This window comes from Muntiacus reevesi, chromosome X (assembly GCF_963930625.1).
Source record: "Muntiacus reevesi chromosome X, mMunRee1.1, whole genome shotgun sequence".
Classification (NCBI taxonomy): Eukaryota; Metazoa; Chordata; class Mammalia; order Artiodactyla; family Cervidae; genus Muntiacus; species Muntiacus reevesi.
Genome location: NC_089271.1, coordinates 136977476 through 137004717, shown reverse-complemented (window position 1 = coordinate 137004717; position 27242 = coordinate 136977476). Strand labels below are relative to the sequence as shown.

Genomic DNA, 27242 nt, shown 5'->3' with positions numbered 1-27242 from the left:
GCAGACTCATGGTTTCTATAAGGATTTAGAATTGATAATCATGTTCCATATGATCATAAAATATTCTGATCTATTTAAGTAAAAAGTTCTATACATATTTTCTGTTTTTTTTTTTTTTTAAATTATTTGTCTATAGACTCCTATGTATAAGATAATTCTTAAAATAAGGATGTTCATTGCACTGGTTTAAATACTAGCTCAAATTGTTTAAAAAGAAAATCAAATAGAATTCTGTGTATTTTTACATATATTTTGATAAATTAGAATAGGATGTGGTTGGTAAAAGGAATGAGGCATATTTCTCTGTGTTGTTATTACATGATATTAAAGAGTTAAAAGAAGTATGACCAAAATAAACAAACACTGTGCTGTTATTCCCCATCTGACCTCTGAGTCAGGCAAGCTAAATACCCATCCCTCAGGCAGCCTCCAGACAGGGTAGAACATTGCAAATAATTAGTCTTCTCTGCTTCCTTTGCTTTAAGGGAGGGAATTATAAACTGGGCTCCTGCTTCCTACTGACTGTGTTTCTCTGTGCTGGGATAGAATAAGGCAAGGGCCAGTAAAAATGCCAGAAAGTTTCCCATCATCTTGAATATGGCTTTTACTTTTTAAAATTTGTTTTAAATTGAAATATAGTTGACTTAGAGTATTATGTTAGTTTCAGATGTACAACACACTAACTTGATATTTTTAGGTTACTTTCCATACCAAGTTATTATAATAGTAACTATATTCCCTGTGCTTTACATTACATCTTTGTAACTTATTTTGTATCTAGTGGTTGGTTCTTCTTAATCCTCTTCATCTGTTTTGCCTCTCTGCCCTGCTAATCACTCATTTCTTCTCTGTATCTGTGAATCTGTTTCTATTTTGTTACATTTGTTCATTTCCTTTGTTCTTTGGATTCTAGTATAAGTAAAAACATACAGGAAAACTTGACTTTTTCTTGATTGGGCATTTATTTTGTTGCAACTTATAGAACACTGACTATTTTCCAAAACTTCTATAAGGTGATTTTAACCAACTTCTAGGGTTTTTTTTTAATGCTTCCATGAGAGACTGAAGGCCTATAGCTTCCTAGTTCACTATCTTGCTAATGTAATACCTTTCTCCTTTAATATTTAAAGAGTTATTCTCTGATTCCCTTTTAATAATATATTAACAGCTTATAGTTGATATACTTTTTTTTTTTTTATTAGTTGGAGGCTAATTACTTCACAACATTTCAGTGGGTTTTGTCATACATTGATATGAATCAGCCATAGAGTTACACGTATATAAAATAAAGTGTTTGGCAAAGGTGATACAAATGCTGAAAATAGATACTAGGCTTGCTAATGTCAATACAATAAAAATAGAACATAAGGTAAACATGGTATTCTCTGCTGCATGAAAAAGCAGTTTGTTTCAGGTGAGAGAGGGGTAGAGAGGGACAGAAAGGGAGTCAGGCAGTCCATAGTTAAAGAAAAAGGGATGTTTGACACTCTATTAATTCTTCCTGGAGACCAGCCCCACTCTTGAATTTTCTGTTGTTTCCTCACATGAATTAATCAATTCTAAATTTTTCTTAATCTATTTTAAGTTGGTTTGCAACTAGTGTCTTGGCTCTATATATTTAAGATAAACTAGTAATGTATGTGCAAATTCTATATAGAAAAAACAGCTTTTCTTAAACACATGTAAATGGGCCTGAATAATGGACACACACAAATATGTTCCTGGATAGGAGATGCCAGTTCTTCCTAAATCTATAAATTCAATGCAATACCTCTCAAAATTTCTAGAGAAGTATATTTTCATCACGTCTTTTACTAGGAAATCACTGGAAAAACATAACTTTATGTTTTAAAATAAGCTCCAGTCTGGTGTTAATTGTGTTGTGTTTGCCATATTTCTTATACACTTGGGATTTTAGAAAATATTATGATAAAAAGTATACATAATTCAACATTTTATCAAGTGACAAGCTTAGCATAAGCATTTTTTAATCTGTGGCTTATTGATTCATAGTTTACTATCTGTGAGTACATATAGATTTGTGTCTCTATAGTTTATTATCTGTTATTCTAGGTTGTAAGCATTATTTATGACTGCATTTTATACCAACTGAATTTTGGCTAGACTTCCACATGAATAATGGATATTTTAACATATGTATTTGCAGTTTCATAAGGCGTGATGTTGTTATGAAGAGTTAGGATATTTCCAATGTGAAGAGAAAATGGACCTTTGCAAATTGCAAATTTGATTCAGCAGAATACTCTTCATATTTTATTGTATTTCCATTAGAAAAATGTGATTGGACAGAAAAGAAGCATGATCATTATCTCATGTCTGAGACATTTCACAGTATGGGAGCTGGCTGCCAGAGGATGCAATTCGTGGCTACTCTTTGTATGAGAGCTGCTTCTGAGCAGCAAGCTATCCCTGGTAAGAACGTCATCAATCAAGATTGAAAAACTGCAGGGCTTCCTGACCGGCTTAGCTTCTACTTTTAAACTTTCAGGAGAATATGTCCGAGCCTTTATCAGAGTCAATTTTTTAGTCTTGGATGAATTACATAATCTATGTGGGTAAATATCAGGAGGAATAAGGCAAAACAACATTCTTTCTCAGCATGCATCTGTTATTTCTGGATCACTGGTGACATTTTTATTGATTAAACATTCTCAAAATAACCTGTGGAATTAGAATGCTAGTAATTACTCTTTGAGAAGAAATCAATGTATATTATAAAATTGGGTGTCAAAGTGTTTGACTGTCTGTTGAAACAGATAGATGTTAGAGAATTAATATGTAGGTCTCTTTAGGAATTTTCTGCTAATGGTTTAGACTTAGATTCACTTACCTATAAAATGTGATCACACTCATCAGAATTCTTTGGTTTTCTGTCTTCATGTCACCCCTCTCAGGTGAGGAAAATGTACTAAATGTTTCAACTGGAAGCTTATATCATAAGATCTGATAAAGCAAAGAATTCAGACAGAGTTGACACCCAGGGATCAGTATTGTAGACAAGTGAGTGCTAAAAGATGAGGCTCAGATATTATTTAATATAATCTTCTCATTATGTTATTTATATTTTAATTTTATCTGACCAATATTTCTTTCTCCTCTGAATTATTTTTTACTTATCCATTGTATAAACTGAGATAGGTCATGTCAAGTGACTATGAAACTGTCCTGGATCCTCTCTGTGCTCAGGGATCAAAGAGATCAAAGCCTGGTATCCTCTTGGGGAGCCTAGTATCATGCTGTTTCTTTAGCTTTCCACACACTGTTTTGTTGTTATTCAATGCTCTATAATTTGTGCTATCATATAATAGTGAATTGGAGAATGATACTCCATGACACATGCATGAATTATAGAATAGCATAGAATTTTTACACTTTGATTCAGTTTAGTTGCACTTTCTACCCACATTTTGTTGTTTATGAAAATTAATTTTGCTTGAACACAATGCTTAGCTTGACATTCTGCCAACTTCTTGTTCTTATACAGTTATTATGTATTCAAACTAGAGGTTAGCTTTTCATCTATCACTTTTGTCAGACTAATCTTAGAATCTCCCCTTTTGATAAGAAGGATTGCTAATTTCATGATGATGACAGGCTCTACAACCTCCAATCACAATTCTATCCACTCCATTTCAACACTGCTGTTAGAATTACTTATATTCTACAATACTATTGTTTAGCTTTTGAAGTTTTGAAGCAAAATAACTAAATTGGGGTGTTTACCTTTTTTCAGTCTATAGCTTTTTGTCTCAGCAGTTTTGGACGGTTTTGATGAGAGTTCTAGTGTTCTGGATGTAGTGCTCTTTCTTCTGCAAGCCAAAAACCAGACACTTTGATGATATACACTTTCATAACAACAAACGAGCCTATTCAAACTTTGTTGCCTCATGCAATGCTTGCCTTCAATATTTACTTGAGTGATTGATTTAAGTGTGACTGTACTTTCATGAAATTGATATTGTGGAAAGCCTGGTTGCTGATGGACAGCATTTGATATTGGTTGCAGGCCAACATTCTCTGACTGTATCATTATTTCCTGTATTACTACCTGGCTGCTGGGCTAAGTCAATTACCACCTTCAAAGGTCAGCAGAAGCGATATTTTCCCTTCACAAGTACCAAAATGTAGTGAATTACTCACAGCTGCCCCAGGACAAAGAGCAGGAATAACAAAAACCTGTACATATTATTTATTGATCGCTTCATTTGCTTGGGTTCTTGCCTCAGCCTAAATGCCTAAGTATATAACTTTTTTCTTTTATCTAGTGCCTAGAAGAGAACTGTTGTATAAATATCACTTGGTGGTGAAGAATATAGTTATTCCTCTGGAATGTGTTTGTAACAGAACAGTACACATGGTAATAAATTAGGTATGTCTTAGCCAAGTATTCCAATTATCTTGGGCTAAATCTAAAAAAAAAAATCAGGTGAGAGTTAGGAAATTAATTTCAAAAGCCATAAATTATTTCTTCTTTTTTTTGAGTTTTATGAAAAACATTACATTACAATGATTGTTTCCACTTCCCTTGTGTAGAAAAGTAGCTCAGGGAGTTTGAGAATTTAATGAGTCTATAGTCAGCCATTCCTATTATTTAATGTATATTCTTGCTTGTGAGGTGAGAGATAGATGGGCCCCCCAAGGTAAAGCAATTAGAGATTCATTCCCTATGGACTGAAATTCCAAGAATAGAACAATTAAGGGAGGAGGCTGGGCCCTGCCCAGATCAAATATCTCTCATTCCCAATGTCAAGAGACCTCCCTAACCACACATGCCCAGAAAAGCTCCTTGACAGTCAAAGGGGAGTGGTGCTAACTAATACCACCCTACCCAGATACCTTCGGTGGAATCCATCTAGGCTACTAGATGTGTGCACACATGTGGGAAGATCCAGAGATCTACCAAATATGGACTATGAAACAGGCAAATCAAAATGATTGGCTAAAGGAAAACTGGAAGAAATGCCTATATAAGTGATTTAAACTGCCCAGAAAGCACAACTCAGGGACTCTCCCTCTGAGTCTTCCTGTGTGTCTGTCCACATGTACTGTATGCTTTTTCCTCTTAATAAATGCTTTATTTGTTTCACTACTTTCTGTCTTTGTGGAAATTCTTTTCTGCAAAGCTGAAGGGCCAGGGCCCTTTTCACTGACCACTGGTCTAGTGGTTAGAATTTGGTGTTCTCACCTTCACGATACAGCTTCAATCTCTGGATGGGACCCCAAGCCCAGCTCCAAGTTGTTGCAGACCAAGGCCACCCGAGATCGTTTGCATTATTACAAAATGTGTATTTTAAATGTATACATTTAATGTTTAAGTAAATGGTGCTTCATTATATATCATCTTCTTATATTTGCTACCTGGGATTATGTTTATGTGTCTGACCTGTTGTTCTAAATGATGCACAGTACTCCAGGGAATATCTCTACCATAATTTTACTCTAGCAATGATGAACTCTGATTCCTCCAATTCTCTGCCATTAAAAACAATCTATCACAACTTAAGAGCATAAGTGATAATGTTTTTTAGGAATATACACTCAGTAATGAAATAGAGTCTTTGGAATACATCATTTATGACAATTTAACCCATAGAAACAAATTGAAAGTTAGCGTTTTGTCAAGGATCTGCTGCTATAAAACCCTGTCTTTAGATAGGGAATGGGGTAGGTGGGGCTTCCCAGGTGGCACTCTGCTATGTGCTGTGCTTAGGCAAGCGGTTGTGTCCAACTCTGTGACCTCGTGGACTGTAGCCCGACAGGTTCCAGTGTCCGTGGGATTTCCCAGGCAAGAATACTGGAGTGGGTTTCCATGCCCTCCTCCAGGGGATCTTCCCAACCCTGGGATTGAACCTTGGTCTCCTGCATTGCAGGAGGATTCTTTACCATTTGAGCCACCAGGGAAGCCGAATATCTATGTGTACTTTTATTTATTTATTTTTATTTTTTAAAAAAATATTTTATTTATTTACTTAGTTGTTCTGGGTGTTAGTTGTAGCACGAGGGATCTAGTTCCCCGACCAGTGATCGAACCTGGACCCCTGGCACTGGGAGCATGGAAAAACGAAAGCTGATCCTTCACTACTACTATATGTGAATATTCTTTGATGTTCTTTTTTTTTTCTTTTTTCTTTTTTTTTTCTTTATGTTTTTTTTTATTAGTTGGAGGCTAATTACTTCACAACATTTCAGTGGGTTTTGTCATACATTGACATGAATCAGCTGTAGAGTTACACGTATTCCTCATCCCGTACTTTTATGTGTACTTTTAATTTATTACTTCTAAGTTAGGTATCACATTTTATGGTGGGCATTCATCACTTTGTTGACTCATTAAATAGTGAACATTCAGTTGCATCAAGCTCCCTAACACCACCGGTAACAGGACAAAGGATATACTAGTACAAGTCTTTTTATGAACCTATGTGAGAATTTCTTTATGTTATATATCCAGAAATCTAATTTCTGAGTCACAGGGTGTATATGTATATGCATATATGTTTATATACATATTACATGTATGATTAAGTTGTGCTAGATTGTTTTTTAAAATGTCTCCACCAGTGTACTCTCCCACTAGCAGTAATTTAGAATTTCAGTGTTCCTACATCTCTGCCAATATGTGCATATATTTGGCCTACTACATTTTTTTAGTCTAATAGTTATTAAGTGATATGCCAGTATCCTAATTGGCATTTCTTTGATTATTAATAACATTGAACATTACATAGTATTCTTGTTAGCCTTTTTGGAATTCATCCTCTCAATGTTCATAGCCTTTGCATTTTTATGTACTTATATTCCTGTCTATTTATTGTTGCATATATTCTAGATGTGAATCCCTTGGTACTTTTTAATATTGCAAATAAATTCTCCTGTTCTGCTATCTTACAGTTAAATATAAAGTTATCTGCTATCTTACAGTTAAATATAACTTTGTTCATAGTTTCCTTCATTGAACAGGAATCAAATGATCAGTTTCATAAATTTAGCTCTATTGTACATGCTTCTGAATTGTATTGTAAAAAAGGCCTTCCCCAGGCCTAGAGAACAAAAATATTTTCTTACATTTACTATGAGTTAATTTACATTTTTCATCTTCAGTGAACCTATAGTCTATCTTTTTAAGACTATTAATAGATATGGCTTAATATTCCTTACATAATCTCCTAAACTATTCATTTTCCCCCCTTTTGATTGTGGTATTAATTTTGTCACATTATGTCATATTCATTTTCTTATGCATGTGTGAATTATCTGTGATTTCCTTAATTTTGTTCCATTGTAGTATTGGTTTAGTATGTGTTCTTATACCAGTACTACTCTGTTTATTACAATGATTCTGCATTCTATTTAATATATCAGAAGGCAAGAATTCTTTAATTTGTCATTTCTAAATTGATTTGCCTACTTATAAATCTATTTTTCTTTATTTTTTTATAAATCTATTTTTCTATATAAATTTTTAGTAATTCTTATTGTTATTAAAACACAACTATGATTTTTGTTGGGATTATACTTTATAGATTAATTTAGCAAAAAAATAATATTTTTAATATTGAGTCATTTCATCCAGGAGCATGGTATGCTCTTCATTTTTTTAGATTATTTCAGACCTAGTATAGCCTAATTCCTAGATATTTTATAAATTGTTACTGCTAATATGAACTATATCTTACATTTAATTATATTTATTAATTCATTAGCACTGGTAAGTAATAAATGCTATTAATCTTTATAAGTTGTGCTTTGTCAAACTGATCTTATTTCTAGTAGCTTGTATATTGATTCTATTGGTGATTCTGCTTAAATGATTGTAGCATCTGTAAGTAATGACAGTTTAATCTCTTCCCTCCTGTATTGGTTTTTATCTTACTGCATAACAAGTTTCTACAAATTTAGTAGCTCAAGAAAACATTTATTATCTCAGATTTGTGCATTAAATGTTCTGGCACGGTCTAACTGGTTTTGCTGCTTCAAGTTTCACAAGACTGAAATCAAGATGTTGACTGTGGTAGCAGTGTCATCTGAGGCTTAGTGTAGTCCTCCTAGCTCATGTGGAGCTTGGCAAAATTCATTTTCTTATTGTTCTCTAGAGTTCATGGAAACTTGATTCTTTAAAAGTAGCAGGAGAGTCTCTGGCCTCTAGACGTTTTGTTGAAGGGATTACTTGATTTGATCAGGACCACTCAGATCATCTCCTTTTGATTAATGCTGAGTCAACTGATTGACCTTAATAACATATCAGAATCCCTTCAACTTTGTCATACAGCGTAACTTAATTGGTGTAGTGATGTTTATTAGATTCACAGGTTCTGCCCACACTCAAAAGGAGAGGGTTAAATAGGGCATAGGTCATTTCAGAATTATTTTTGCTCTCTGCCTACAATCTTTCTAACTTTAAATATTTCATACCTTTCTTTTTATTATTTTGGCTAGAACCTCCACTCCTATATTAAATACTGGTGCTGATGATATGGATTCTTTTCCCAATCTTAAGATAAATTAAACCATTTCCATCAAATAAAAATTTGTTCAAAACCACAGTAAGATATCATATCACCATTGTGTTGATCATTTCACAATGTATACATATATCAAATCATTATGTTGTACACTTGAAACTAAAATAATGTTATTTGTCAATTATATACCAGTGTTCAAGGTATAGGATTTTGTTAATGCTTACCAAGTAAGGGACAAATTCATCCATTTGAAGTTTGCTAGAAGTTATTATCATAAATTGATATTAGAATTTATTAAGTGCTTCTGCATTGATCAATAAACTTGTAGTCTTTCCTTTCTCCAGGGGATCTTCCCAACCCAGGGATGGAGCCCAGGTCTCCCACATTGCAGGTGGATTCTTTACCAGCTAAGCCATGAGGGAAGGGTACATTATAATCTCTAGTTACTATTATTGCTATCTCTATTTCTTCAGTTTTCCTGAATTTTTCCACTAAAGTATTTTTCTGTTCTGTAATCCATCCCAGGATCCCACATTGCATTTATTTTCTGTTTCTGCTTTGTTTCCTTTAACCTGTGACAGTTTATCAATCTTTCATTTTTTTTCCATGACCTTAACACTTCTGAGGACTACTGGGTCAGTTATTTTAGAGAATATTTCTTATGCTTGGTTGTTCTGATGTTTTCTCATGATTAGATTATGTCTTTTTTCAAGCATGTTTCTGAAATGATGTTGACTTTCTCAGCACATCATATTAAATGGTTCATTGTGTAAATAGTCTCATTACTATTGATGTTTAACTTGATTGTTTGGTTAAGTTAGTTCTTGATGGGTTTCGCTAGTGTAAAGTTAGGATTTCCCCTTTTGTATCAATAATTAACAAAAGTCTGGAAGAGATACATTGAGACTACCAAAGCATCCTGTTTTTCTTCAACTTTTTCCCACAGATTTTCACGTCCATTTCTGCAAAAATTACTACTTTTTTCCTTCTGTATTTTTTAATTGATACTTTTCTGTAAGAATGAATTATCCTTCTAGTCCACTTAGTTATATTAGTATCAATTCACAAGGAGTTTATTCTACTGGTTATAATTTAGCCCTGCCTTTATTCATTTTCTTGCTCAGTTGGTTTCAGTTTTGGTCTTTAGGATTTCTGTGGGTCCTTTTGACAATACCTCATTTTTTGCCGCACTTTTTAATTTTTTGACACTATAAGATATTCAAGGATCAATATAGCTTTTCTTTCTCCAATGCTAGAATTAACATTTTTAAGAGGAAAATTTTATTTTCTTGCATTAACACAATGTGATTTCTTAATCGTTAACCCATAGCCGTATGAGAAACATACTTACTAACTAGATTTCAGAATTCATGCACATTCTCTTATTTTTATCCTCACAGCATCTGGCCAAGATACTGTTTTCCAGAGTTACTTAGATTAGTTCTCTTCCTCCTCATCCATTTCAGTGTTATTAACTTATTTATTTTTATTTATTTATTTTTTCATTTATTCTTTTTCTTCCATTTATTTTTATTAGTTGGAGGCTAATTACTTTACAATATTGTAGTGGTTTTTGTCATACATTGACATGAATCAGCCATGGATTTACATGTATTCCCCATCCCGATCACCCCTCCCACCTCCCTCTCTACCCGATCCCTCTGGGTCTTCCCACCTACTTATTTTTAATAGAGATAGATTCTTTTTTTTAAACTAAAGGACAGAGGACCCTGGCGTGCTGCAGTCCATGGGGTCACAAAGAGTGCGACACAACTTAGCAACTGAACAACAACAACAATATTCCATTTTGTTTTTGTCTTCCATTCTAGTTGGTTTTTAACTATTTTTTAGTATTAGAAGGTTATGTGAAACTTTAAGATTGAATGATATAAAACAGCTACATTCAGAGGAGCATCATACCCTCTGACTGCTTTCTACACTGTTGCCTTCCTCCTCTTATTTCTATCTTTTACCCTTTCAAGCCCAGTGGGTTTCCCAGGTGTCTCAGTGGTAAAGAGTCCACCTGCCAATGGAGGAGACCTGGGTTCAATCCCTGGGTTGGGAAAATCACCTGGAGAAGGAAATGGCAACCCACTCCAGTATTCTTGCCTAAAGAATCCCATGGATAGAGGAGAGTGGTGAGCTATAGTCCAGGGGATCACAAAGAGTCAGACATTACTTATCAACTAAACAACAACTCAACCCCAGCACATAATGCATCTCTTTAATGTCTTTTAAAAATTCTTTCTGTATTTATTTATTTATTTACAAATGTATAGATACATGTGTATTTTATTACATACATTTTTTTCTTACTTAAAGGAAAATATTTTCCTCACAATTAGATGAGAATTGTGAAGTTTTAGAAGGGACACCACCTCTTCATCCCATTGTATTAGGGAATACATGATATCAATGTGATTTAGCACTGGTGAGGTGATGTTAACCTCAGTCATTTGGTTAAGAGTATCTGTCATGTTTTTACTCTAAAATTATTAAATACTAGGTGTTCCCCTTTAAATATACTACTTTTTCTCTACTTTAAATATACTTATATTTTATAGGAGTTTTAGGTTTGCAGCCAAATTATGAAAATAGTATAGAGTTCCTATAGACTCCATATCCAGGTTCCTCTGTAATTACGTCTTTCAGTAGTGTGATGTTTCTAGCACAATTAATGAGGCAATATTGATTAATTATTAAAAAGAAGCCCTTACTTTTATTTATATCTCCTTAGTTTTTAGTAAATGCCCTTTCTGTCTTCCAGGATCACGTCCAGGATACCACAGTACATTTCGTTTTCATGTCTCCTTAAGCTCTTCTTGATTGTGATAGTTGGTCAAAGTTTCCTTCCTTTTTTGTTATCTTGAATGTTTTGAGAAGTACTGGTCAGGAATTTTGTAGCTGATCCAATAATTAGGATGTGAATGATGTTTTTCTTATGATGGTACTGGAATTATGGGGTTTGGGGGAGAAAGGCTATAAAGGTAAAATTCCCATTTTCATCAGATCATATCAATAGTACATACTACAACATGACTTATGTCTCTGATGTTAATCTCAGCCACCTAGCTGAATTATTTTTTTGTCATGTTTTCCAATGGAGTGTTAATCTTCATTCTCCTTTTTGGAAAGAAGTCACTGCATGCACTCTACACTTAGGAGAGACAGATTATGATCCATCTCCATGAGGGTGAAATAACCACATAAATTACTTGGAATTCCTCTGCACAGGATATTTGTCTCTTTTCTTCTTTATTTTAGTATGGAGTCATGAATTTTTATAGTTTGAGTTACAAGTCCAATGATGTTTTATTAATTTTACTCAAGTTATTCCAGATTTGGCCACTATTATATATTTTTAGTTGGTTCTTGTGTCCCTTTGGCATACACCATCAGTGTGTGTGTATGAAGTGAAAGCTGATCAGTTGTGTCCAACTCTCTGTGACCCCATGGACTCCTCTGTCCGTGGCGATTCTCCAGGCAAGGATACTGGAATGGGTTGCCATGCCCTCCTCCAGCAGATCTTCCCAACCCAGCGATTGATCTCAGGTCTTCTGCATTGCAGGTGAATTTACCTACTGAGCCACCATGGAAGCCCATGTGTGTGAAAGAGAGCAAATTAAACAAAAGAGAGTGGGTGAGAGTGAGAAAGCAGTTACATTATTGCATACGTCCTATCCCAGCCCTATGATTAAATATTTTTCAAAGAGCCCTGTTTCCTTTTATTGGAGAATGCTTTTATTGTATACTAGGTTTGCTCATTACTATGAGTCCAAGCAAGCTATCATTGCTTCTAGTCCAGTTAGCAGACAGAGCGAGGAAATACATGTTTTTATACCAACCCATGCATATACATATACCTATAGATGCTTTCTATATGTAAATGTCTGGAATGGAACTATGTTAAAGTTAAGCATGAGTTCATAGGGTATCATCAACTTCATCCCACTATCACATGAGTATGTCTAGCCTTTGCCCCTTCCTGGTCCATAACCAACAGAGAGGAATCTGATTTAACCATCTACTATTTTCTCAATTGTTCAGTTCCTGTATATAAGGAGAGCAGTTTCAGAATTGTTAACCTGTTCCCCTCATATGAAACAATTTTATTAACTAGATTACAATGCTTATATACATTTTTTTCCTGTCTTTAGTTTTACTGACTCTGCTCATTTACTAAGTTACTTAGAGTAGCACTTTCCCTCCACCCCCTTCAGTGAAGTTGTTCCATACATTTATGATAAAGTTAGATTCTTTTCTCACAGTCTGTTTGTTCCATCTTGGGATTTCCAACCTCTTAAAAGATTTTTCAAATTTATACATCAAAGTTTAATATTTTTTCTATAAGGCATTATGAGTTTCAAAAAGTGCATGATATCATGCATCAACAATTAAAGTTTATCTGCCCATTAAAAAAAAATCATCTGTGATTCCTCTATTCAGACCTCCCCACACTGAACCCATGAAAATCACTGATCTGTGTACTATCTCTAGAATGTCATATAAATAGAGTAATGCAATATGTAGCCTTTTAAATACTTTTTTTTTTAACTTAGTAATGTGGACTTAAGATTCATCCATGTGTTTGTGTAGCTTCATAGCTCATTTATTTTTATTGCTGAATAGTACTCCATTATACAGATACAGCACAGCTTGTTCATTCATGTATTGAAGGATATCTTGGCTGCTTCTGATCTTTAGAGATTTTAAATAAAGCTGCTAGGAAAATTTGTGTGTAGGTTTTTCTGTGAACCTAAGTTTTCAAATGACTTGAAACCTAGGATCATCATTGTTGGATTGTATAAAATGATGTTTATCTTTGTAAGTAATTGGCAAATTTTCTTCCAAAGTGATTTTAGTGTATTTAATCTTTGGCAGTGTAGACTTATTGTTTTATTTTGCTTCTGGTATGTTTTTCAAGGTTGACTCAGTTAATGAGTGAAGTTTCATCCTGATTTTGTAAATATCTATTGATGTTACTGTTCTCTTATTAATTTTTTATGGAATTGAGGTAATTTACATGATGTCTAGTTTAATGTTGCCCTTTAGTGTCAGTCTAACAAAGTCCAGGTTTTTTTTTTCCATATATTTTTATTCATTGGAGGCTAATTACAATATTGTAGTGGTTTTTGCCATACATTGACATGAATCAGCCATGGATTTACATGTGTTCCCCATCCCGATCCCCCCTCCCGCCTCCCTCTCCATCCCATCCCTCTGGGTCTTCCCAGTGCACCAGCCCTGAGCACCCGTCTCATGCATCCTGCTACTTTTCTTTGTTTACTTTGATTGTGAGGGGTTGTTAATGCCATGAATCTTTGATTTTAAGTTTATCTTATATTTTTCACGACACTGACATTAAAATTTCCCTTTATTCTTGTTTTTCCCTTCATCATCCTGTTGCCATACTTCCTTCCTTTTAGCCTATATTCCAAGGGATTGTAAAACCCTTTAAATTTCACCTAGCTCTAAATTGCCTCTGGCCCTTTAAATCAAGTTTATTTAGGAACTTATTAATTATAGTTCAAACTCTGATCTGCATGTATACTTTCCCACTGTATTTAAATTTAGGGTTGTATTAAACTTTTAGTACACATTGCAAGTCACCCTTAGGCCTCTTTGCTACCCTCAGTACTAGAAAGTTACAGTCTTTCTAGTCTGCATTTGCTCCTCACAAAGTCCTCTGACTGTGGGCTGAGTATTATTGATTTTCCCTCTTTTTGCTCAAAGCCATTTTGCAGTTTTAGTGTTCTCAGTCTTGAAGTAATGCTGAGGTATAATTTTGCTATAAAATATTCATAGCTCTGAAATTATTTCATATAGTTTATAATTTGGGAAGTTGGTAACTATACACTCTCTTAAGCTTCCTGGAAATTCCAGCTTTTTCTCTTTTTAATGTCATTGCAGAATACTGAATTTTCCAGAGATAATTATAAGATGGGCTTCCCTGGTAGCTCAGCTGGTAACAAATACACCTGCAATGCAGGAGAACCCAGTTCAACTCTGGGGTTGGGAAGATCCCCTGGAGAAGGGATAGGCTACCCACTCCAGTATTCTTGGGCTTCCCTGGTGGCTGAAACAGTAAATAATCTGCCTGCAATGTGGGAGATCCCAGTTGAATTCCTGGGTTAGTAAGGTCCCTTGGAGAAGGGATAGGCTACCCAAGTATTCTTGCCTGGAGAATTCCATGAACAGAGGAGCCTGGCAGGCTACAGTCTGTGGGGTTGCAAAGAGTTGGACAGAACTGAGTGACTTTCAATTATAAGATAAAGTGTGTAACATAGTAGGTATGAGTGGAAACCTTGGACTCAAGCCTGGATCATAGTTTTGGCTTCTCTTTTGGGCAAAATTGAACTTGTTTGAATCTATTTTATAATGCTATTGTGAGGATTAAGTATGAAAACAATATAAGAAGAGCCATGTGTAAAGTATGCTACATGTGGACAGCTATTATCACCAACTAAAAAGACAAGATAATAGTAATATCAGATATTGTCATGAAGAGTAAAATCTGTCAAAGCCATTTCCTCTAGTAGATGTTCAATTGGAAAAATGTAGAATAAGTTAGTGAGATAAAATATTTATTATTATTTTTGCAACTCTAGGTTTTGGAATCAATATTTACATTAAAATTGATGAAGAAAAATAATTCAGAACCTCTTCTTATTTGGTTAATATTCTAGGAATTCTATAATTTTTGCAAAGTGCTCATTTACTAATTTCCAATAAATAGATAAAATTATTCCTACATTTTTAATCCTAAAGTATATGAAATCCTGATTTTGCTCTACTAGGTTTTTTTTTTTGTACACTAATAAAACTAATAGGAATGTAAACTATTCCTGTCCCATGTTTCAACAAAATGTCATTTTAACTTTCGTATTAATTCTGAACAGAGTTTTCTGGCTATGCAATTTTTTTATATGAAGTATGTGCTGTGCTGTGCTCTTTCTTAGTTGTGTCCGACTCTTTGCGACCCCATGGACTGTAGCACAACAGGCTCCTCTGTTCTTGGATTTCCCAGGCAAGAATGCTAGAGTGCCATTTCCTCCTCCAGGGGATCTTCCTGACCCAGGGATCAAACCAGTGTCTCCTGCATTAGCAGACAGATTCTTTACCACCAGTGCCACCTAGGAAGCCCAAAACGAAATATAGTTGACGTTTCAGTTCAGTTCAGTCACTCAGTCGTGTCCGACTCTTTGTGATCCCATGGACTTCAGCACGCCAAGTTGATGTACAATATTATACTAGTTGCAAGTATAGTACGTAATGATTTAACATTTGAAAAAATATGAAATGATCACCACAGTAAGTCTAGTAACCAGTCTAGTTTCTGTCTCCATACAAGATAATTAAGATATTATTACCGTATTGCTTATGCTGTGTATCACACCACAAGATTTGCTCATTATATAACTGGAGATTTAAAACTTAATCACCTTAATTCATTTCATCAGCCCCTAACTCCTCCCCTCTGGCAGCCAATCACTTTTTTTCTCTGTATTTATGAGTCTGTTCCCTTTGTTTTGTTTTTTCTTTTATAGATGCTATATGTAAGCAACTTCACATATTATTTGTCTTTCTCTGACTTATTTTACATAATGTAATACCTTCTAGAAATATTTATCTTGTCACAGATGGAAATATTTCATTTTTTTAATGAATAACATCACAATATACATGTATATTTACAAATATAAACACACACCCACCACACCTTCCTTATCCTTTCACCTATCAATTGATATGTTCCTTGCATTCCTTGACTACTGAAGATAATAAATAATGCTGTAATAAACAATGAAGTACATATATCTTCTAAAACTAGTTTTTTAATTCTTTGGATAAATACCCAGAAATGAATATGGTAGTTATATTCTTCATTTTTTGAGGAATCTCCATACTGTTTTACATAGTGGGTATAACAATTTGCAATCCCACCTACAGTGCATAAGAGTTTCCCATTTTCCACAACCTTGCCAACACTTACATGTTACTCTTGATGATAGCTATTCTGACAATTGTGAGGAGGTATTTTATTATCATTATGTACATTATCACTAGTAATTGATCTGTTCAAACCTCAGATATGCAGATGACACCACCCTTATGGCAGAAAGTGAAGAAGAACTAAAGAGCCTCTTGATGAAAGTGAAAGAGAAGAGTGAAAAAGTTGACTTAAAGCTCAACATTGAGAAAACGAAGATCATAGCATCCAGTCCCATCACTTCATGGCAAATAGATGGGGAAACAGCAGAAAGAGTGGCAGACTTTGTTTTTTTTGAGCTCCAAAATCACTGCAGATGGTGATTGCAGCCATAAAATTAAAAGGCACTTACTCCTTGGAAGGAAAGTTATGGCCAACCTAGACAGCATATTGAAAAGCAGAGACATTACTTTGCCAACAGAGGTCCATATAGTCTAAGCTATGGTTTTTCCAGTAGTCATGTATGGATGAGAGAGTTGGACTATAAAGAAAGCTGAGTGCCAAAGAAATGATGCTTTTGAACTGTGGTGTTGGAGAAGACTCTTGAGAGTCTCGTGGACTACAAGCAGATCAAACCAGTCCATCCTACAGGAAATCAATCCTTAATATTCATTGGGAGGACTGATGCTGAAGCTGAAACTCCAACGCTTTGGCCACCTGATGCGAAGAGCTGATTCATTTGAAAAGACCCTGACGGTGGGAAAGATTGAAGGCAGGAGGAGAAGGGGACAACAGAGGATGAGATGGTTGGATGGCGTCACCGATTCAGTAGAGATGAGTTTAAGTAAACTCTGAGAATTGGTCATGGATAGGGAGGCCTGACATGCTGTGGTCCATGGGGTCATGAAGAGTTGGACATGACTGAGTGACTGAACTCAACTGTTCTGTTTGTATTTTCTATTTTTTCCTGATTCCCTCTTGGGACATTGTTTCAATGAACTTAACCATTTCTTCTAGGTTGTGCTCTTAATTGGTGTATAATTGTTCATGGTGATCTCTTATGATGCTTTGTATTGCTCAGGTGTTAGTTGTAATAACTTCTTTCATTTCTGATATTATTTATTTGAGCCCTCTCTTTTTTGCCTTGATGAGTTTACCTGAAGGTTTATTTACTTTGTTTATTTTTTCAAAGAACCAGGTCTTTTATATTGATTTTAAGGCTCTATTTCATTTTATTCTGCTCTGAAGTTAATGACTTTTATCCTACTCAGTTTGGTTTTCTTTGTTCTTATCTTTCTAGTTTCTTTAGGTGTAAAGTTAGGCTGTTTATTTGAGACTTTTTTCCTTGTTTCCTGAGATAGACTTCCATCACTATAACCTTCCTCCTTAGAAATGCTGTTGCTGGTGTCTCATATATTCTAAATCACTGTGTTTCCATTTTCATTTATCTTCAGGTATATATATATTTTTCATATTTTGACTTCTTCAGTGATCTAATCACTGTTTAGTAGCATGTTGTTTCAGTTCAGATCAGTTGCTCAGTCATGTCTGACTTTTTGCAACCTCATGGACTGCACCGGCTTCCCTGTCCACCACCAACTCCTGGAGTCCAACCAAACCCATGTCCATCAAGTCAGTGATGCCATCCAAGCATCCCATCCTCTGTCGTCCCCTTCTCCTCCTGCCTTCAATCTTTCCGAGCATCAGGGTCTTTTCCAGTGAATCAGTTCTTTGCATCAGGTGGCCAAAGTATTGGGAGTTTCAGCTTCAGCATCAGTCCTTCCAATGAATATTAAGGATTGATTTCCTGTAGGATGGACTGGTTTGATCTGCTTGCAGTCCACGGAGACTCTCAAGAGTCTTCTCCAGCACCACAGTTCAAAAGCAACAATTGTTTGGTGCTCAGCCTTCTTTATGGTCCAACTCTCACATCCATACGTGACTACTAGAAAAACCATAGCTTAGACTATATGGACCTTTGTTGGCAAAGCAATGTCTCTGCTTTTCAATATGCTGTCTAGGTTGGTCATAACTTTTCTTCCAAGGAGCAAGCATCTTTTAATTTCATGGCTCAGTCACCATCTGCAGTGATTTTGGGGCCCAAGAAAATTAAGCCTGTCATTGTTTCCATTGTTTCTCCATCTATTTGCCATGAGTTGATGGGACCGGATGCCACGATCTTTATTTTTTAAATGCTGAGTTTTAAACATATTGTTTAGCATTCCCAAATCTGTATTGTTTTGCCTTTTTTCTTATAGTTGATTTCTAGTCTCATACCATTCTCAGAAAAGATGCTTTATGTGGTTTTATTCATCTGAAATTTATTGAAACATGATTTGTGAGCTAGCGTGTAATCTATCCTGGAGAATATTCCATGTGCATATGAAAAGAATGTATATTCTGCTATGTTGGGATGAAATATTTCATATATATGTCTATATATAGAGTTGGCATAGACTTTAAAGACTCAAGAGACAGTTTTCATAACAGGTTAACCTGGGGTATCCTCTAATGCACATCAGTGAAGTCTCCTTTAAGTACATTTGGGAAGGTCCGCTGGAGGAGGAAATGGCAACCCTCTGTAGTATTTTTGTCTAGAGAATCCCATGGACAGAGGAGCCCGGTGGGCTACAGTCCATGGGGTCACAAAAAGTTGGACACAACTGAGCGACTAATACTACACACACACACACACACACACACACACACACAAATATAAATTTTAAATCCATCTGGTCTAATGTCTAATGAGTCTTTTAAGGCAAATATTTTCTTATTAATTTTCTGTTAAGAAATCTATCCTTTGAAGTAAGTGAGCTGTTAAAGTTCTCTACTTTTATTGTGCTACTATCACTTTCTCCCTTTATGTTTGTTAATATTTGCTTTATGTGTGTTAGCTGCTTAGTCGTGTCCAACTCTTTGCAACCCAATGTACTGTAGCCTGCCAGGCTCCTCTGTCCATGGGATTCGCCAGGCAACAATACTGGATTGCATTGCCATTTCCTTCTCCAGGGGATTTTCCCAACCCATGAATTGAACCCGGGTCTCCTGCATTGCAGGCAGATTCTTTACAATTTGTGCCACCAGGGAAGACTGCTTTATGTATTTAGCTTCTATATTGGGCACATATGTATTTACATTTGTATCTTCTTGAAATTGCCTTTTTATCATTATGTATGGTCTTTGTCTCTTGCTACAATCTTTGTTTTAAAGTCTCTTTTGTCTGATACAAGTATTTCTATCTCAGCTTTATTTTCACTTGAATGGACTACCTTTTTCCCTCTCCTTTCAGTCTGTGTGTCTTTGTAAATCTGAAGTGAGTCTCTTGTAGGCAACATATTATGTGGGTTTTATTTTTTTAATACATTCAGCCACTCTATTTTGATTGGAGCATTTAGTCCATTTGCACTTAAAGTAATTATTGATAGGGATGTACTTATTGGCATTTTGTTAATTATTTTATGATTGTTTATGCATTTTTTTGTTCCTTTCTGTATTTCTTCTCCCTTGTGATTTGATGACTATTCTATATATAAATAATTATATATATGATTGTTTTAAGTTGATCTCATAAGTTTAAACTCATTCTGATACCTCTGCATTTTTACTCTGCCCCCAGTCCTTAATGTTTTTGACATCATGTTTTACTGTTTATTGTGGATATAGATTATTATCCTTGTCTTTTAATCTTCCTAGTAGTTTTATAAGTGGTTGATCTTTTGTTTACACTGTACATTTGCATTTACCAATGAGATTTTCCCATCATAATTTTCATATTTCTAGTGGTGTTATTCCCTTTCTACTTAGTGAAGTACCTTTAACATTTCTTTTAAAGCCTTTTTAGTGCTTTAAACTCTGAACTCTTTTAGCTTTTATCTTTTCTGTAAAACTCTCTCTCTGTCTTTCAAATTTGAACAATAGCCTTGCCAGTATAGTATTCTTGGTTGTAGGTTTTTCCTTTTCATCACTTTGAATATATTATGCTACTCCCTTCTGGCCTGCAGAATTTCTGCTCTGAGTTCAACCAAGAATACTATGGGAGTTTCTTTGCATGTAACTATGTGCTTTCTTCTTGATGCTTTTCAGATTATTATTTAATTTTTTTTTTCCATTTCCATTATAATGTTGATGTGGAACTCTTGGGGTTCATCTTATTTGGCATTCTGTGGGCTTCCTGGATGTGGATGTCTCTTTCCATTCCAAGATTAGTGAACTTTTCAGCTAGCATTTCTTCAAATAACTTCTTTGCCTCTTCTGCTCTCTCTTCTCTTTATTAGATCCTTATAATGTGAACATTTGTTAGACTTGATGTTGTTTGAGAGGTCTCATAAAATGTCTTTATTTAATTTCCTTTCTTTTTTCCATTCAACTTGGATGATTTTCACTATTGTCTTCTAGTTCACTGATCCATTCCTCTGTATCATTGAATCTACTGTTGATTCCATCTAGTGTATTTTTTAATTATTATATTTTTAAGCACTGTGGGTTGTTCTTAGTTTTCCCAGCTCTGTGTTACAATTGTCACTGTGTTCATATATTCTACCAAGTTCACTGAGCATCTTTATGAGCATTACCTTGAATTCTTTATTGGGTAGATTGCTTACATCCACTTTGTTTAATTCTGTTTTTGAGGTTTTTGTCTTATTCATTCATTTGAAACATATTCCTGCCTCCTCATTTTTCCTAAAACCCTATGTCTGTTTCTCCACAGTAGGTAGGTTGGTTACATTTCTCTCTTAGAGAGGTAGCCTTATGTAGGAAATGTCTTGTTAGGCCCACCGTTGCACTCTGGTCACCAGAACTATATGCTCTAGTTTGCCTCTTGTGTGTGCCCTTCTGTTTTAGTGGGGCTTATTACTGTGGACACAATGGTAGGTGGAGCTGCTCCCAGCCTGTTTGGTTCCAGGTCCTATATCTAGCAATGGTTGCTGACCTGCTGGTGGGTGAGGTTGGGTCCTGGCATGGCTGGCTTCATGACCCATGGGATCCTGGGTATGTTGCAGGCCTGCTGGTAGGCGGGGCCAGGGGTCAGCTAGGGATGTTCTGGGGCTGGTGCTGTATTGTTGTTGTCTAGAATCAAGTCTCATGGTTGCTTATTGCTCGGCTCCTTAGGGTACAGGACTGGTGTCGGTCCTTTGCTTAAATTACTATTTTTACATATATTAGGGGAATAATTAAGGAATATTCTGCAATTTTGCTTTTGGCTCACTGGTAATTTATCCATTAAATCTTTTTTTCTCTTACAAATCCAAGTTTTGTATTAATATTGTAGAACTTTAAATTCATCTAATAATTATTTCATAAATATTTGCTTTGGACAAAATTATAATACAGGTGCAGTTGAACAGTTTCTTGATAGAAAGCTAAATGAAGAAAAAATGAAAAATTAACTTTAAACAGTCAACCTTATTCTTCAAATTTACATATATTTTGATCATTCCAAATAATATTTCAATTGAAAAATTCCTGATCTTTTGAGAATTTAAATTTTGTGAATTATGGTTTTTCTAGGTTACTTGAAGAACAATTTTTTCTGTATATACACAGCTACTTAGTAACATACACTTTCATGAAAATACCAATTCTTAGTTTCTGAAAGGAAAAAAGCAAATATTGATGTTTAGCTATACCTGAACCAAAGTATTATTGTATAAATCAAAACATCAAAGGTTTTGAGACTTCCCTAGTGGTCCAGCCTTTAAGAGTCTACCCATGCCACTACAGAGGGCACAGTTTCAATCCCTGGTCAGGTAACTAAGATCCTACATGCTGTGTGGTGTGGGACCCTGCCCCTCACCCAAAATAAAAAAATTTACAGCTCAAAACCAAAATGTTTGACATATCTGGTGTGTTTCATATGATAAAATTGATGTTACTAAATAGTCATGATTCTAATTAAAGGCTTTGTTGATTGCTTCCGAGAAGATAAAACAAATGTGGTGTGTTCTTTGAATGCAGCAAGAAACAAGTAATTCTGTAAGATATTGCTAAGTAACTTGTTGCATCACAAGAGCAAATTGGCAGAACTCTGAAGAGAGTAAAATATTGTTCTGGTATTAATAACTTCCCCCTTTGTGCCCACAGTCACTTTCAATTCATGCTATCAGTGACCTCATGATATCTGCTTTGTGCCAAAGTTCCTACCCTGAGCAAAACTCCCATAGGAGAAACCCATAAAAAAGCCTGAAAAAGGCACCTTTCAAATGAATGCATGTTTAATAATAAAATCATAACCATATTGGCAGACCCATTGGGTCAGAGTTAGGACTGGTAGATAGAGTCCACAGAAAGAAGTTGTAATTCACTGCCCCTTAGGTAGAAGCTTGTTGTACCTATTTATATCTTTGTACTTTTCAAAGTTGTATTTTTTACAATTAATTGGAGCTGTGGTAAAGTGAAAGGCCTGATCTGATTTGCTGTTATGTTTTTTTGTTGCCCTTTGAAACTGCCAAATTAAAGAACTGCCCTGTAGGTCCAGTGGTTAAGATTGCTTCTGTTGCGTGGGGCACAGGTTCTATCCCTGATTGGGGAACTAAGTTCTCATATGACTTGCAGTGTGGCCATAAAAAAAAAAAAAGCTAAATGATAGGAAAAAATTGAAAAGAAAACCTATGTACTGGGAAGCAGGTTGTGGGGAGCTACTATCATGGAGGGTGAAAATTCAGATATTTAGGTTCAGAACTTTAGTACAGACCTGCAGTACATTTTAAAATACATTTTTGAAGATATTAATAAGAATTCTGTTTTATTATGTTTGCCAAAGAAAATATTGTCTCTTAACTCTGGAAACTATGTTAACAACTGCAATATTTAGCTAAATCTATGCCGCTAACTGCCTCTAATAGAACTACTGCATAAAAGCAGAAACATACTCATTAAATATAGCTGAAAATCATATCATTAGTATGGATATCTCATGTATGAATTACTTTAATCCAAAGCAAAATAAAACCTTTTCTGCAAGCAATTTATAACGTGCAAAATTTTGTTGGTGCTTATTAACAAGAAATAAACCAATTTCAATTCATCGACTGACTTAAGGTCCCACTGATGCATTTGAGGTCTGAACTTTCTAACAGTACCTTGCCTAAATTATATTTAAAACATCTATATTGAGATTAAAAAAAAAAGTCTGCATTTTTTGTAGCCTGAACTTGTACTTTATGGGTAAACTAAATGTGTATTATAGAATGTCAACTTTTTAGTTAAATGTATGATGCTTAAAAAGAGAAACTGGCTATTTTTTCTTTGTTTTTCATTTGTAATGTCCTGAACACTGAAGACAGTTTTGAAAAAAATTACTCAAGGTAAAACCAATTTTCTTTAGGATATCTCTGAATGCCTTCACAACCAGACTCAGGCAATGGAGTTCTCTAAACCTTAACTCAAATATTCAATAATAGTTGATGTGAGTACAACAAAAATATATTTGAAAGCTAATAAAGAGTATAGTACATCTTCTAACTTGATTTTCCCTACATAAATATTTGAAGATATGAAGTAGCAGATCCTTATTGGCTATGTCTTCAATGTCTAATAAATATTTCGGGGCCAGGAGATCTTATTTTGGAATCCACATATTCTGGGTTTTTGTTAATTCAATTCAAATGATATGTGGATTTAGAGACAATGATATCTCTATTTTCCTTAACATCTAACTAAAAATTACCATTTCATTTGGAAAGCAGGCAACAGATCACTGCAATATTGGCAATACATATTTGTAAACAATAAGAAAGAAAGTGAAGTCACTCAGTCGTGTCTGACTCTTTGTGACCCCATGGACTGTAGCCTACTAGCCTCCTCTGTCCATGGAATTTTCCAGACAAGAGTACTGGAGTGGGTTGCCGTTTCCTTCTCCAATGTCAGTAATAGACAGCACAGAAAATTTTGTGTCACATAAAAGTTGTTATAACTATAGTAAAATTAAATTAAACTCATCTTATTTCAAAGTTTTCATCATTTTAGAGCTGATACTAAATCTTGTTATCCAGTGTATTAAAATGAAGCAAGTATATTACTGTAATACAAAAACATAAATATATTTTGATAGCTATATTTCAATATAACTTCTATAATTTGTAAATGAGTATTTACAAATTAAATATTCATTTAATTAAAGAAAGCTGAGTGCAAGAGAAGGGGGAGATGGAGGATGAGATGGCTGGATGGCATCATCAACTCAATGGACATGAGTTTGAGCAAGCTCCGGGAGTTGGTGATGGACAGGGAAGCCTGGCGTGCTGCAGTCCATGGGACTGCAAAGAATTGGACATGACTGAGCGATTGAACTATAACTAACTGCATTAAACTTTCCTACTTCAAGTGGTTATTCTAAGGATATAGTGCTTAGAATCATACCTGACACAAAGTATTTGCTATTGTCACCTGCTTTTAGAGATTTCTACTGGAAATACAGAGCATGTTCCTAAAACGTAACCACATAATATAGGATGTAATAAGCAAAAATGAACAATGAAAGTGATAGTTATTATAAGAATCCAAAGAAAGTGATAAATTAGAGTTTTATTTCTTTAGGATGGCTTCATGGAGGAAGGGATTGGCATTAGCTGGGTTTGATGGAGGAAATCCTATGGTGTCCTCAAACTTGTAAAGTTGGATTTATCATAGTGCTTGCATGCATAGGTGAGTATAAAATCTGGTGTGTATTTTAGGACTACTTTGGGGTGCCAAAAGTGGTATAAAAGCATGAATTATTTCATGGATGGTCTCAATATTTGCCTATGTGATTCCTGCTGTTGCTCTCATGGAAACTTGATTTTGATCAAGAAAAGCAATGTAGCAGCATAAGGAAAGCATAGGTCCCTGAGTCAGCTGGCCATAGTTTTAAATCCCATTTCTGCAGTTTGATGCAAATTGCTTAAATTTTTTACATTTTTTTGTATAAGATTCTGTTTACTTGCTCATTCAGCAAATATTTATTATTTGTCTATTTTGCACCAGGTACTATGCTAAGTTCTGAAGATTAACTAAATAAGATACATAGACCCATATGCAATTCAGTCTCTGAAAGAGAAAATTATAAAATTATACCTACCTCATAGGGTTGTATTGAAAATTAGAAGTGTTATAAATTCATGTTGTAAAATCATAAAATATAAATACAGCAATATATGTAAATTCTATGGCATCATGTCTGGCCTATAGTAGGTCCCCAATAAATGGTAACTGATATTATTGTTACAAACTCTTAAAGGTATTTTAAAGATTCTCAAGTGATCCTAATATAGAGACAGATCTATAGCAGTGGTTCTCAAACTAAATTTCATATTAGAATTTTTTTTTCCATTTATTTTTATTAGTTGGAGGCTAATTACTTCACAACATTTCAGTGGGTTTTGTCATACATTGTCATGAATCAGCCATAGAGTTACGTGTATTCCCCATCCCGATCCCCCCTCCCACCTCCCTCTCCACCCGACTCCTCTGGGTCCTCCCAGTGCACCAGGCCCGAGCACTTGTCTCATGCATCCCACCTGGGCTGGTGATCTGTTTCACTATAGATAATATACATGCTGTTCTCTTGAAACATCCCACCCTCGCCTTCTCCCACAGAGTCCAAAAGTCTGTTCTGTACTTCTGTGTCTCTTTTTCTGTTTTGCATATAGGGTTATCGTTACCATCTTTCTAAATCCCATATATATGTGTTAGTATGCTGTAATGTTCTTTATCTTTCTGGCTTACTTCACTCTGTATAATGGGCTCCAGTTTCATCCATCTCATTAGAACTGATTCAAATGAATTCTTTTTAACGGCTGAGTAATATTCTATGGTGTATATGTACCACAGCTTCCTTATCCATTCATCTGCTGATGGGCATCTAGGTTGCTTCCATGTCCTGGCTATTATAAACAGTGCTGCGATGAACATTGGGGTGCACGTGTCTCTTTCAGATCTGGTTTCTCCGGTGTGTATGCCCAGAAGTGGAATTGCTGGGTCATATGGCAGTTCTATTTCCAGTTTTTTTTAAGAAATCTCCACACTGTTCTCCATAGTGGCTGTACTAGTTTGCATTCCCACCAACAGTGTAAGAGGGTTCCCTTTTCTCCACACCCTCTCCAGCATTTATTGCTTGTAGACTTTTGGATAGCAGCCATCCTGACTGGCGTGTAATGGTACCTCATTGTGGTTTTGATTTGCATTTCTCTGATAATGAGTGATGTTGAGCATCTTTTCATGTGTTTGTTAGCCATCTGTATGTCTTCTTTGGAGAAATGTCTGTTTAATTCTTTGGCCCATTTTTTGATTGGGTCATTTATTTTTCTGGAATTGAGCTGCAGGAGTTGCTTGTATATTTTTGAGATTAATCCTTTGTCTGTTGCTTCATTTGCTATTATTTTCTCCCAATCTGAGGGCTGTCTTTTCACCTCACTTATCGTTTCTTTTGTTTCATATTAGAATTATTTTGGAGAGTGTATAAACTACTGATCATGGCCTCACCCCCAGAAATTGATTTGCTTGAACTCAGGAGTAGCCTGGCTTTTGGCTTTTTAAAAATCTCAGGTAATTGTATATTGCAGCCATGGTTGTGCACAACTGAGAAAATACCAAGTGTGCAAATCTGCCAAATATAATGCATTTGACTTTTTGTTTTCATTTTCTGCCCTACATGTTCAATGATAGTATTTATTAGAGATTTTGACAAATGCAACTTTACAATGCCAAGACTTCTCATATAACATAAAATGGGAGAAAAATAAGGAAGATGCACCTGTTCATTTAATTATGCGTAGAGTTACAGGGATAGAATACCTGGAGACAGGTTTGATTAGCAGTGCTGGAGAGCATATGCCTGTTTACACTGTAAC

General features: G+C 35.1%; 1 long non-coding RNA gene across 2 annotated transcripts in view; it reads left to right on the top strand.

Moving 5' to 3' along the window:
* Window positions 1–27242, top strand: part of LOC136153491 (uncharacterized) — a 301004-nt gene that overhangs the window by 91570 nt on the left and 182192 nt on the right. For both annotated transcript variants that reach the window (XR_010660410.1, XR_010660409.1), the window contains exon 3: window positions 24952–25059. This is a non-coding gene — a long non-coding RNA (uncharacterized lncRNA). The remainder of the gene's footprint in view (window positions 1–24951; window positions 25060–27242) is intronic.